Genomic DNA, 12,923 nt, shown 5'->3' on the forward strand with positions numbered 1-12,923 from the left:
CAACAAGAAGAGCGGCGCAGAGCCAGCCCTTTGCGCGCGGGAAGCCCCTCGTTCAATCCCTAGAAAGGGCTGGGGGGGGGGGGAGAGAGAGAGAGACCCCGCCTCTTTCTCAAACCCCGGAGAACCAGCGGCCTGACCCGGCGTAAAGCATTTCCCTGCGTTCCGACGTGCGCCAGAAACCCACCAACCGTCTCTTCCCGGGCAACTTCTCCTTGCCACTTCCCTCCCTCAGCGCACCACGTGTCCAGGGCGACGCTGCGCATGCTCCGTGTTCGCTCCTCCCGCCTCCCCCCCCCATCTCTCCCGCTCCTCCTCCTCCTCCTCCTCCCGAACGAGTCTGGCTGGAGTCTGTGGCTCAAAATGGCGGCCGCGGCGGCGGCCGGAGCAGACCGAGGAGGGGGTAGTAGCGAGAGCCGCTGAGGCGGGCCGGCCCCTGCAGCCCAGCCGGGGATCATGGAGGGAGCTCCGGGCTGCAGCTGAAAGACGCGCTCGGTGAGAGCAAGGAGGAGGGGAAGGGGGTCCAGAGGGGCACTTGCGAGGCGTGTGTATGGCGCGGAGGGGGGGTTGTTATGTAGCCCCCCGAATCTCCCCTCCCTTTCCCCGGGCCCTGTGGGGGATGCCCCGCTCCACCGCCGCCATCCTCGTCGTCCTCCCTCCGCTGCCTCTAGGCACCTCCCGGGGTCCTGCCCCTGCGCTCCTGTCCCCGGTGTTTGGGTGGCAGCGAGTTCCGCCCCGGTGCTTCCCTCCCTCAAAACCCAGGCGAAGGTCTGGGGAGACAGGCGACCCCCCAAATGCCCGAGGCTCCAGGGGAGCGCTCGCCTCTCTTCTTCCGACGGCCACTTTACTTCGCCAGGCACACTTCGGAGCCCCGGAGGTGCGCTCCTTGACAGCTTCTTTCTTTTTACACTTGTGGCGAACGCCCGCCCTTTGAATCTTCCCCCTTTTATCCTTTGCCTATTTATCCCCCGGGGTGACCCACAAGCTCATCCCCCCACTCCCTTTCACGTCCTCGGGCTTTGCTTTTTTGCCCGGCTCCCTTACTTTTTTAAAGGGAGATGGATCCTGAACATTTGACATCCTAAACTAGGGTTTGGTATGCTCTTTCTTTCTTTCTTTCTTTCTTTCTCTCTCTCTCTCTCTCTCTCTCTCTCTCTCTCTCTCTCTCTCTCTCTTTCTCACTCTCCCTCCTCCCCCCACCCCTCCACAACTTTCCCCTTTTCGGTATCCTTTGCAATAATTCGGGATTCATAGTGTTCGAATGTGGACCTGGGTCCAAGTTTTCTCTCTCTGCTTTGTACTTGCACAGGCTCTTCTTCCTTACTCTTTTAAGTTGGCACCGAAGTGCCAAAGCAGAGAGCTCTTCCCAAAAGGATATGATTTGTAGTGGGCCTTCCATAATAACATCGCAGCACAGGAAGATCCTGCGCCCGCTGCATTCTTTCGTCTGTCTGAAGAAGTCTGTAGCCCTTACACAGGCACGTTGGACTAAGCCCTATTGAACGTAGTGGGATTTATTTCTGAATAAACACAGACATGATTGTGCTGTAAGTCTGCAAAGAACTGGCATGGAAGATTCAGAGTGTGATTTGTGTGTTCTGGATGTGTGTATCCAAAATGCATCCCCCCCCCCTTTCTATTCATTTGCTCTCTTTCCTGTAGATTTAAGCTCAGAAGCATTAAGCAACTCATTATTTCTCAGTTCAGGTTTGCTTTTTAGAGTTGTGAAAATGAGTGATAAATTGTAAAAAAAAAAAAAGTAGACAGCTCAGTGTTTACTTGGAGCAAGTTTATTCTTTTAACCTCCCTGACAGAGGTAGTTGTGTTTCTTCTAGATGACACCTCATTAGTTTTGCTTGTGTATGGTACAATAATGGTCTTGCTTAACAGCTTTGTGTTAATAACAACCATTTCACATCACAGCTTGGGTATTCTCTCTCTAGGGAGGCCAACATCTAAACTGAGAAAGTTTAGATGGCAGTGCAAAGACTGGTAAGATAGTTAGAGTTTATCTTAAAATTGCTGGTGGAGTTTGGAATGGGTATGGAAGTTGTTGATCTCTTACTTTGTGCAGTATTTGTTAGGTTTTTTTTGTTTGTTAGTAGACTTGGCCATTACTAATTAAAAGTTGGGATAGAGATTGAATCAATACACCACACCATGGAGAGGAACTGCTGAGTTCAGTGATTAGAAATCATTTAGTATGTACCATGTAGTAAGCAATTACAGTCCAAAGTGTAGTGTAGAGAGAGTCTTACTTAAAGCTTTTCTGCCTGTTGTGGACTTCAGAAGCACTGCAAAACTGAAGTCCCCTACCCTATTGATGCTTGAGAGGGCCTTATAAAGACTTACTTACTTACTTACTTACTTACTTACTTATTTATTTCTATGTTTTTTACTATTCTCTCACTGGAGAGGTGCAATATATATGAAGCTCTAGTGCTACAATTTCAATTGTTTCAGGATCTCTTGGATCAGCTAATTTTTCACAAAGGTCACACTGTAGTACACTTATGTCAATGAATTAATCCTATCTTTGTCTATAGAGCTTTCTTGTTCTGTGATCACATAATAATTTTTTCTTCCTTGAATCAAGGTTCTAGGGTGACTTTTCTCATTTTGCGCAAAGTTTCTCATCCGTATCTGAGGCAGACTCTCTGTAGACTCTTGAGATTCTCAAGCATGAAAGGCAATACAGAAAAGCTGGCTATTATGCTGTTAGCATCCAGAAAAGCCGGGAAGTTTATAGATGCAGACTGCAGATATAAACACCTTTTGGAATAGAATGATGATGATACAGTTCATTTCTCTTGTACTGGATAAATTTTGCTGCAACATGATTTTTTTCCTGGGTGTGTAGTGGATAACACAATTACCAGTAGCATTTTCCATTGTCATTTATTGGAAGTAGTTAAAATATTTCATTCAGTGGAAGCAGCTGTGCTTTGTGTTGCTGTAATTCTTGCTCCCTTTGTAGTCTGCATTTATTAGTGGCCACTTTGTCTGTGCTCCCTAGATATAGTTTGATTTAAGGTGTTTTTTATATTAGAGGTTTGATATACGGTATTTATTGATGATGTGGTAGCTCTCTGCAAATGTTAATTAATTCTCTCACCGTCTGTGTAACAGTAATTGAGTGCATTTTACATGGTAGATAATTTTTTTAAGATCTAGTAACTCTATTTCTACTAATCAAGTTCTTGTTTGTTAAACCAAATCACATTTGTTTCCTAGGTAGGAATTTGTTGCCATGAAATTATTTCTGATAGTAGACTATACATTGAGAAAAGTGTGTCCAAAGAGCTTTTTAACAAACTCAGCATATCAACTCCGTTCAGAGATAGTGCTTATGCATGGTTTAGGAAACACTCTTGTAGCTCTTTATGCTCCTTCATCCCTGATTTCATAGAATCGTAGAGTTGGAAGGGACCCCAAGGGTCATCTAGTCGAACCCCTTGCACTGCAAATCCATGACAGATGACCATCCAACCTCTGTTTAAAGACCTCCAATGAAGGAGATTCCACAACTTCCCCAGGGGAGACCGTTCCACTGTGGAACAGCTATCAGAAAGTTTTTCCTGATGTTTAGTCAGAATTTCCCTTCTTGTAACTTGTAGCCATTGGTTCGAGTCATACCCCCCAGAGTAGGAGAAAACAAGCTTGCTTCATCTTCCATGTGACAGCCCTTGAGATATTTTAAGATGGCTATCATAGCTCCTCTCAGTCTCTTGTTGTTATGAATTGCCAAACAATGGTTATAGCTTGCCTCCGAAGCACAGTTTGAAGTTTCTATTTGAAAGAGGTTTGCAAACAATGGTTTTAGAGGTTAACATTAACCATAGTTTGCCAATTAGGATGTCAGGTTAACCTATAGAAGGAGAGACTGCTGTTGTATGCAGGTCCGGCTTGCAGGCTTCCTATCTTGTTGGCCACTGTGAGAACTGGATGCTGGACTAGCTGGACCCCTGGTTTGATTCAGCAGGCTCTCATGTTCTTACAGTTAGAGAAAACTAGTAGTAGGGGAGGTGAGAGAGGAGTAAATACGTGCTCACATGGAACTCTCCTTACTAGACCTGTCCTGGCATTACCTCTGGGTAAAGCTTTTTAAAAACCCTAGAAGAGTGTTATAAGCTTCTGTAACCGACACAAACACCATTTAAATGATTGTGTAAACTGTGATGGGACAACAAAAGAGTACATCCGTATGTCTTTCCAACCACTTCTTGCAAGGCTGCGTGGTACAATAGGGATGGGAAACTAGTTCAGTGTGGCAGATTGCATCAGCAAATTATGCATTGTATATTACTAACTTTTCCTCTGCAATTATGAGGGCTAGACATTTGTTTGAAAACACATATTTTCCCTCAGGATTATATTCCCAGAGGTTATGTGAGGCCTGTAGGCTACAGGTTCCCCACCACTGCCCTAGCCAAGTTCAGAACCATTGCTCTTGCAAGTGGGGGGACGGAGACACATGAGCTCTGTGCCTGCTGTGAATAGCATTTCTGATAACTTGATTGAAGTGTTGATCTCACTGATTTTCACATGATGTAATTCAGAACATTATAAGTGATCATTTGCTTGGCTAATGGTATGGAAGTGCAAAGTTCAGATTCATTTCTGTTCGCTTCTATTATTTTAGTATTCTTTTCGGAGCAGAAAATGCTTAAAAAATTCTTCTCCTTCTCTCAACCTCTCTGGGGTATAGGTTAAGTTGAAATACAGTTTTCCACAGCATAATATGTGCTAGGTTTTGCCACAAAGTGGCTGCAGTACCCTATTGAGGGCACAATATTGTTTCTTACAGAATCACAGAATTGTAGAGTTGGAAGGGTCCCTGAGGATCATCTAGTCCAACCCCCTGCAATGCAGGGCTATGCAGTCATCCCATACTGGCATCGAACCTGCAACCTTATCAGCACCATGCTCAAACCACCTGAACTATCTATGGTATATGATGTATTTGTAGTATTCACCCTTTGTTTTTTAAGTGTACACATACAAGTCTGTGACTGTGGAAGATCTGACAAGGAGTCCCCTATATATTAATAATTATTCTGGTTTACCTTGATGAGCTCTATATTAAGATTTTTTAATCTGTCTTTGCCTTCTTTTTGATGGTGGATAGGTACAGCACTGGTGATACAACACCTTGCTTACTCCTGGTTGGGTTTCATCAGCATTTTACTCCTGGACTCTTGCAGCTCTGTCCACACCAATGGTGGGGAATACTTTGCCTATAGGCCTAATTATGCCTGACAGGCCTTGGATATTATTATTATTATTATTATTATTATTATTATTATTATTATCATCATCATTATCAGACCACTTCATTAAATCAGTATATATGATGAAAACAGAATAAAATACACATATACAAGCTCTTGGAACAAAAATCAATTCAACAAAAATATCCTCCTACTTGTCATGGTGGCCCACAGAGAATTGACTATATTCTTCCAGTCAGATCCAGTTTCCCACCCCTGGTTGACACAAAACAAAATATAGTTTTTCTGTATTACCTGTGTGTTGACACCCAGTTATACCTCTCCAGGTATCCAATTTTTATCTCCAGCTGTTATTATCTTTCCCTCCCTAGGTGTTCCATCACTATCTCAAACAGCTCACCCAGGCTTCCTAAGCTTTCCTTTCTTCTCTATGCATTGGCATCAATCCTATCCGGACCCAAATACATGGCTTTTGCTCCTGATAATCAGTCTGTTACTGAATTGTGTCTCTTCCCCCTGTACAGCACAACAGATATCGACAACTTGCTTTTTGTTCCCTTTGTTGAATCTCTGGTCCTGGCTCTGGTTGTTTCTCACCTTGACTGCTGGAAAACCTTTTCTGGTATTCCTTTATCATATTTCTCACCTCTGTTTGAGATTCTGCTGTCCAGGTTATTTACCATTCTCACTGTTGAGACCATTTTGAGCTACCTTGTTTATTTATTTTATTTTCTACCTTTCTACTTGAAAATGTACTCAGGGTGTGCACTACATTGCAAACAATGTGTAATACCCCTGCTCAAATCCCTGTACAGAACTTATTCTGAATCCAGAACAATTACTTTTGCCTTACCTTTAAGGCTCTGCACTTACTGCCCCACCCTAGCTCTTTGTTCTTATTTCCTATCCTCTTCCCTTCAGGTTCTGCCATTGCAGATTCTTCTGTCCTTTTAAGGGACTCTGCCCTCTGTTATTTTCCCTCTTTCCTGGTCCACCTTTCCATGTCACTTTTGTCACCTCTCTTCCTTTAGTACCTGTCTTAAAATTCACCGTTTCTGTTAAATGTTTGGCTACAGCCCTTTTGTCCACGATCTGAAACTGTAGTGGTTCTGTAAATTGCCTAGAGTCCATCAGGGAAAAATGCAGGAAATATTAATAATAATAATAATAATAATAATAATAATAATAATAATAATAAATAAATAAATAAATATGATGAAGATGTCTCATATTCCTATCCTTTTGCTGTCAAATGTTGTCTTGTCAGCTATTCAGGGTAGAGGCCAGTCCTTTTGTTTTGTAAAGTAGTATGTACTATAAAAATAATGAAAATGAATCTGCTCTTAATTACTCATGATGAGTAATTAAATACCAATTTTTGTATTTACCCAATTTTGGAAGAGCTTAATTTAGTCGCATAAGGTTGGTGGTTTTCCGTTTGTCCTCTTGGAAGGTAGGGCACCCAGCTTTTGCCAGTCTGTACTGGAGCCCCCCCCCCTCCAATTCCTCAGGAGTGTCTCTTGGAAGGGGGTGCCACAGTAGATAGGCGAGATGGGAAGAATCTGGTGCCAGGCATTGCACAAGTAGAAGTATACAACCCATGATGACGGACATGTTGCATGTCTGGCTAGGTTTGTGTTTTTTTTGGTATGACAGTAGAAGTGGCAGATCTTTAGATGTTTCTAAAAACAGCTATTAATTTCAGTTGACTGAAATATAATCAAACTAGTTGAGCTAAAATTAATGTTTTAGGAAGGTTCAATTACTATAAATGTCAGCTGATAATTACATACGCTTGAGAAGTGAAAGTTCACTTTTCGCCAAGCTTGCATTTTGGTACCTTGCCTCAAGTCAGGTAGAATTCAGCAATTTTTTTCCTTTTAAATATATTTTTCAGCACTTCAAATAATATTGCATGTCTGTTAATTTTACTGAAAGCTGTGGCCCAGCATTAATCAGTTGGAATGAATAAAAGACTTGGCACTGCCAAATTCAAATGTTCAAAGGATTGGGTTGTATCCAGTGAAGTTGCCCTGTTGGTGCATGGACTTCTGCTTGCCCAAAGAAACTTCCCCTCCCTCCCCTTCCCCAGTTCTATTCTGAGGGTTCCCCCAATCCTCTATAGCACATTGGGAGAGTAACAAGAAAAGGAGACAGAGGGGATGTTCCGTTCTGCAAATTGAAGGCATTGCACTAATAGGGCAACTTCATTGGATTACAACCCAGTGAATCACATTCTCAGATACATGAGTTGAATTTAAAATCATGACACTATTGCACTGTTTTATTTAGAATATTTATATTCTATTTTCAGCAAATGGTTATGAAGGCAGTTTCCTTTATAAAACTGGGCAACGGTTAAAACATCCCAACATGTATTTACTATAACTTTTCTAACTACTGGGATTTTTGTTTGGATTTCTGAGCTTCACAGATAAGCTTCTCTTTGTTTTGTTCCTTTTTTACTGAGACAATAAGTTAAAGCCAGTTGAAATAGGTGATGGAAAAGTCCTCTCTCCTTTCCTAAGACTCTAGGGAGCTACTGTAAGTGAGCAGACAATGCTGGGCCAGACAGATCAATAGTTTGACCTGGTATAAGGCAGCTTCCTGTGTTTCTAGGAGATGTGGGCTTGTGATTACAAATAACAGAAGTGGTTCTTGATCTGCATGGGCTGTTATCTAATACATTTTTAATGTGAATTGTACTTTCTAACTGTGTGACTTGTGCCTTAATTAACTAGATAATTTAGAGTAGTTAATTGTGGACATCTTTTAAAAACTTCAATACTTGTCAAACAATTAACTTCCAAACTTAGATTGGTGGAACAGCAGTTTTACCACTGTAGAGAGAACCCGTCCTGCATACATCTTCAATGCATGAAAAATATTGTTTGCCAAAGCGCAGGAGAAATTTGTGCCTATCCAGAATAATGGTAAGGTGTGTTATGTGTTATTAGCTATCTGCCCAGAAGTAGAAAACCCATGTAAAAGGATGCTGCTTTTTGCCTTAGAGGGAACGGCGTTTACAGCCAAAAGTGCTAAAAATTATCTGGAGCTCATGGCTTCAGCATCGTATTAAACACACATGATCAAAAAAATAATAATTGTGAACTTGAAAACACATCACTCCTCTTCATTTGTTCCATATGAACTAGTCTTGTTCTGTAGGCATCAGCCTTGACGCAGGTGACATGCAGTCATTGTTGGACTATAGGGGGCCCTAGACAACATGGATGTTTGTGGCTAGATTCCCTTCAGACAGGCACCAAGTGTATAATGGCCAAAGGGCATGGCTGGCATGCACATTGCTTAGTTTCAAGGAGCAAAACCAGTTGGGTACCTTGTCAGAAGCATCTTCATGGGTTTGGTAGTCATGGGTACTGAATGCCTTCCGCCTGAAGCTGAATTTTCATTTATAAACCGATGTTAGTTATACATAACAAACTATTTTGAATTACAATGTGGAAGCAGGTCATTCCGATTCACATTTTTTTCAGTAATTTGATACTAATATTTATGTATGCTTGACTACACAATCTACAGTCAGAACAGAATTAAAGACTTGATACTCATTTAATGTCATTTTAGCTGTAGGAACAGAACTCTACCCTGAAAGCCTCTATGATTAAATTCTCAGTTGTGCACAGAAGTTAAACATTGGTATCAAATTACTGGGAACCTTTTGTTTCTCTGCCTCTTCTCTCCTACTTTGAAAAATTTCTTAAATATACATTCTTCTGAAGGCAGCTCTGTATCAGGAAATTTTTAACGTCTGATGTTTTACAAATTTTTATATGTGCTGTAAGCTGCCCAGAGTGGCTAGGGAAACCCAGCCAGATGGGAGGGTATTAAGAATAATATATTATTCTAAAGGCATATCTGTGAATAGAGAATTGGAAGGCAACTTGAGGGTCATTTAGTCCAACCCCCTGAAATGCAGGAATCTCAACTAAAGCATCCATTAGAGATGGCCACCCAACCTTTGCTTAAAAACCTCTTCTTAAAAACACGTGGCATTTGTATACCACCAAGAGGCTAGTAAGGTAAGCTGGTATGCTGTCCATGTTGCTGATGGGAAGTTGATGCTGAAATAATGCTTTGCCTAAGTGAGTTACTGGTTGAAGGGCCGTTTGTTCTGGGCACTTCCTGACTTGCATCTCCCACTTTTAGCCACTATAATCTGCCATAAAATCGTAATTTGACAAGTATTTGGTTTCTTCTCCTGTTTTCAATTTGCATTCATATTTCATCCCACCTCCAAAGCTACATATTCAAACAGTCGCCCCCAGTTCTTGACTGGCCTTAGCAGTGTCAAACCAAAAGTTATGGTCAGCTGCCCCTCCCCTTGTTGGCTTGGCTGTCTCAGGTGAGTACTTGAGATGGGAAAATGTGTTGTAGAGTTTGCCTAAGTGCCTAGTCACCTCAGTCACGCATTAGCAAAAATCTTCCCCTTTCTCTACTTTCCTCTTCTCCAAAGCAGGCAAGGGTGACACAGACTGTACATTTGAATTTTCCAAGCAGCCTAGTAGCTAAAGAGCTCTCAGCATTCCTCCCAACTTTTGAGCTGGGGAAGAGGCAGGGATTATTTCATACCTGCCAGAATGATCCCTGCCTATCTCTGCAGCTCCAAGGCTGGAAGCAAAATGGCAGCAGCACACTAGCCATGGCAAGTGAGTACAGTCAAGGTTGTTGAATGGCTCCATTTTCGAACATTTCGGCTCCCAAATGCCAAAAACCTGGATATAAATGGCATTTAAGTAGCATTTTTTTGTAGTATTGGCATATGTGAAAGCATTTCCCGTCAAGAGAAGATGACTGGAAAAAAGAGCTCGATAAGGAACTGCCCCTGCCAAATTAAGCATCCCATGTAAATATTTCTGTTGTCAACAAGCTGATTATATAGCATTTATTGCAAGCATATTGTAGGTGCAGCCAAGATGTTCCATAAAGCTTCTTACACAGTATGTAGAACATGAGCACCAGTTCCTGTCTTGTTAAGAAAACCTACTGATGCGTTTCCAATAACACATTACATTGCTCATTTTTAATCATTTGCAGTTAGCTGTCCTGCAGCCATCTCGGGCATGGAGCATTGTTAGTTCCTTTTCTCTGCTTGTGGCTTAAATACTTTGGTATGTTGGTTTTTTCTTGATTGGTTGTGTCCAGTTGTGGTGGATGCTGAAAAGCAGCCACTTGTGTGCTCAAAGACAGATTTTCCAGCACAGAATATGTGATGGTAGAATTGGAAGAGTGAAGGCAACAGGATTGGAAATAAGAAAAACTTCAATCATTTGATTACTAAAACTGTCACAATTTTTTTAGAAATTGAAAAATTCCTCCCACTTTCAAGTGTGAATAGTCTTAAATATCATGTATGTTAGAGAAGAGGAATCAGAATCTGACATTTGTGAGAAGTGTCTAGTGCCATGGGTTGCATTTCTACAAAATGGGCACAGCTGTGCCTGCTGACATGAGCTTACTTTAATCAGTAGGCCAGTTTACCCTGAATAATATGGCTGCAATATTGCTGAGTTGGCTTTGGTCTCTTTACTAGTCATGTGGCATGGTCACTTCCCCCTCCTGCTTTCCCACTCCCAGCTGGAGTTGCTACTGACAGCTGCCAAAACATCCCATCTTTGAGAAGAGTTTAGTCACCATTATGGTAATCTACATCTTGTAATCTACATCTGTCTTTTCCTAAATGAATCATGACTGAATATTTAGCAATATGCATACCTGGGAGTAAACACCATTAAATTCAGTGGAATTTGCTTCTGAGTAGACGTGTAGAATTGTGCTTCAAATGCTTTAGAATCTGACCCTTGCAAGATCTTTTGTGAGTGTCACAGGACTTTGTCACTACAGTCCTTGGAGCTGACAGAACTATAATTTTCAGAACTGGCGGAACTCCTCCAGCCATTCTGTTTTTGACTTTCGGAAAACATCAGTACTTATAAGTGTCGGCTTTAAACCTAATATACTAAAGGTCTGGAGTTGGTTTCCTTGCTTTAAAACCCTTTAAAGAGAATGCAGACAGACAGAATGAGATGTCTTTGTCAAAACAGTCTAGTCTCTCAACTATGTGCTTCTAAAACAATTCTGACAGATTGTTGTAGAACTGTACGGTGTTTGATCGTAATTTGCCATGTTTAGTTAATGGGCTGGGAGTCCTTAATGTGTCTAGGGATCTTATCTGTTGAGTTTGTTCCTTCAAAGTGCCCTTTATTTGTCTATAAAGTTGCATATTTGTACTGAGAATTATTTTTCAAAGTGACAGGGTCTGAGCTAGTACACTGAGCTCATACCAAGACAAAACAAAATGAGACATTTGGCATGCTAACAGAAAATGTCCTATTTGTTAAGTTTTTCCTCGCTATTTCATTAAGAAAATAGCTTCTAGATTGCTCTTTGAACTTGGATAAATGCAATATTAAGACAAGATTACTGGGACCTTCTTACTGTTTCCTTGTCAGTTATAAGCACCTACAATGTACATGATTCTTTAAGTAACATGAGCAAAAGACAGGTCCTGCCTCAGCGGCTTAATCTAGATTTTGTGAGTGTGGGAAACAGCAGGGGAAGGGAAAATCAAGGCAAAGATAGGAATGCAATTATGTGTAACTCTCTCTACTTTGAGGTACAAAACTATACCCGGTTAGACCCCTTTGCTAGACCAGTGTCTGAAGCAATAATGGATTGCATGAAGACCAACAAACTGAAGCTGAATCTTGGCAAAATGGAGGCATTGTGGACTGGTGGTTCCCATGTCTAAGAATTAGGTACAAGATCTGTTCTCAGTTGGGTTGAATTCCCCCTGAAAGATGAGGTCCATAGTCTCATGGTGCTCCTGGATTCCACCTTGTCGCTTGAGATCCAGGTGTCTTCAGTGGGGTGGAGAGTTTCTTTCTATTTGTGACTAGTTCACCTGCTACAGCTATTCCTAGACCGGGAAAGGGTGGCCATTGTGATCCACGCTTTAGTAACTTTCCGTTCGAATTATTGCAATTTGCTGTACTTTGGGCTGCCCTTGAAGACTGTTTGGAAGTTGCCCCTACTGCAAAATGCAGCTGTGAGAGACCATAAAACGTTGCCCCTTCAACGTTTTCACTGGTTACCAATTCAAGGTTTTAGTTTTAACTTGCATAGCTCTAAACAGGCTGTGCCCCACTTACCTAAGAAAACACCTCTCTCCATGCCAGCAACTTGTTACCTTGGATCTGGTGAAGAGGCCTTGCTGGTAGTGCCATCCTTGTGGGAAGCTCAAAGAGCTATAGGTCATCAACTAGAGCATGCAATCTGAAAATCTGCCCCCCTCTGCCAGCCTTTAATGTATGCCTGGATTACAGAAATTTGATAACTTACCAGTTCTGGTGGCTATGGATGAAGGACAAGATATAAAAAATGAAACAGAATAAACTAAAATAGAATTAAATGTCCAGCCAGAAGTTCACTGGCTTTTTCTGCCCATCTGTTTAACCTATAGGTTAAATAGCCTTTGGCCTGGCAACTTTCTGGTGCTTAAATCAATAAATTGTTCCAAATGAGTGATATATTTGTTTATACTTGGAGTTTCAGCTTAGTTTAATAGCACATCTCAGTAAGGCAAGCAAGGAGAAGAAAAGAGAAAACAAAGTGGTGTTCTGAGTTTCTCATCTCTAGCACCAGTGCAGCTAGGATTAGCATACCTATGAGGAA

At 41.7% G+C, this 12,923-nt stretch overlaps 1 protein-coding gene across 4 annotated transcripts in view; it reads left to right on the top strand.

The window, feature by feature from the left end:
* Window positions 1-300: 300 nt before the first annotated feature.
* BTBD7 (BTB domain containing 7) overlaps window positions 301-12,923 on the top strand; it is a 73,459-nt gene continuing 60,836 nt past the window's right edge. The window contains exons 1-2 of one of the 4 annotated variants that reach the window (XM_083731900.1): window positions 321-492; window positions 1,307-1,544. The gene's annotated coding sequence lies outside the window, so the exon portion shown is untranslated. Of the gene's footprint in view, window positions 493-1,251; window positions 1,545-12,923 lie in introns of all 4 variants that reach the window. The other 3 variants (XM_083731901.1, XM_083731899.1, XR_014562468.1) reach the window with 3 other exon arrangements.

The sequence above is a fragment of the Podarcis gaigeae genome (assembly GCF_964106915.1).
Source record: "Podarcis gaigeae genome assembly, chromosome: 1".
Classification (NCBI taxonomy): Eukaryota; Metazoa; Chordata; class Lepidosauria; order Squamata; family Lacertidae; genus Podarcis; species Podarcis gaigeae.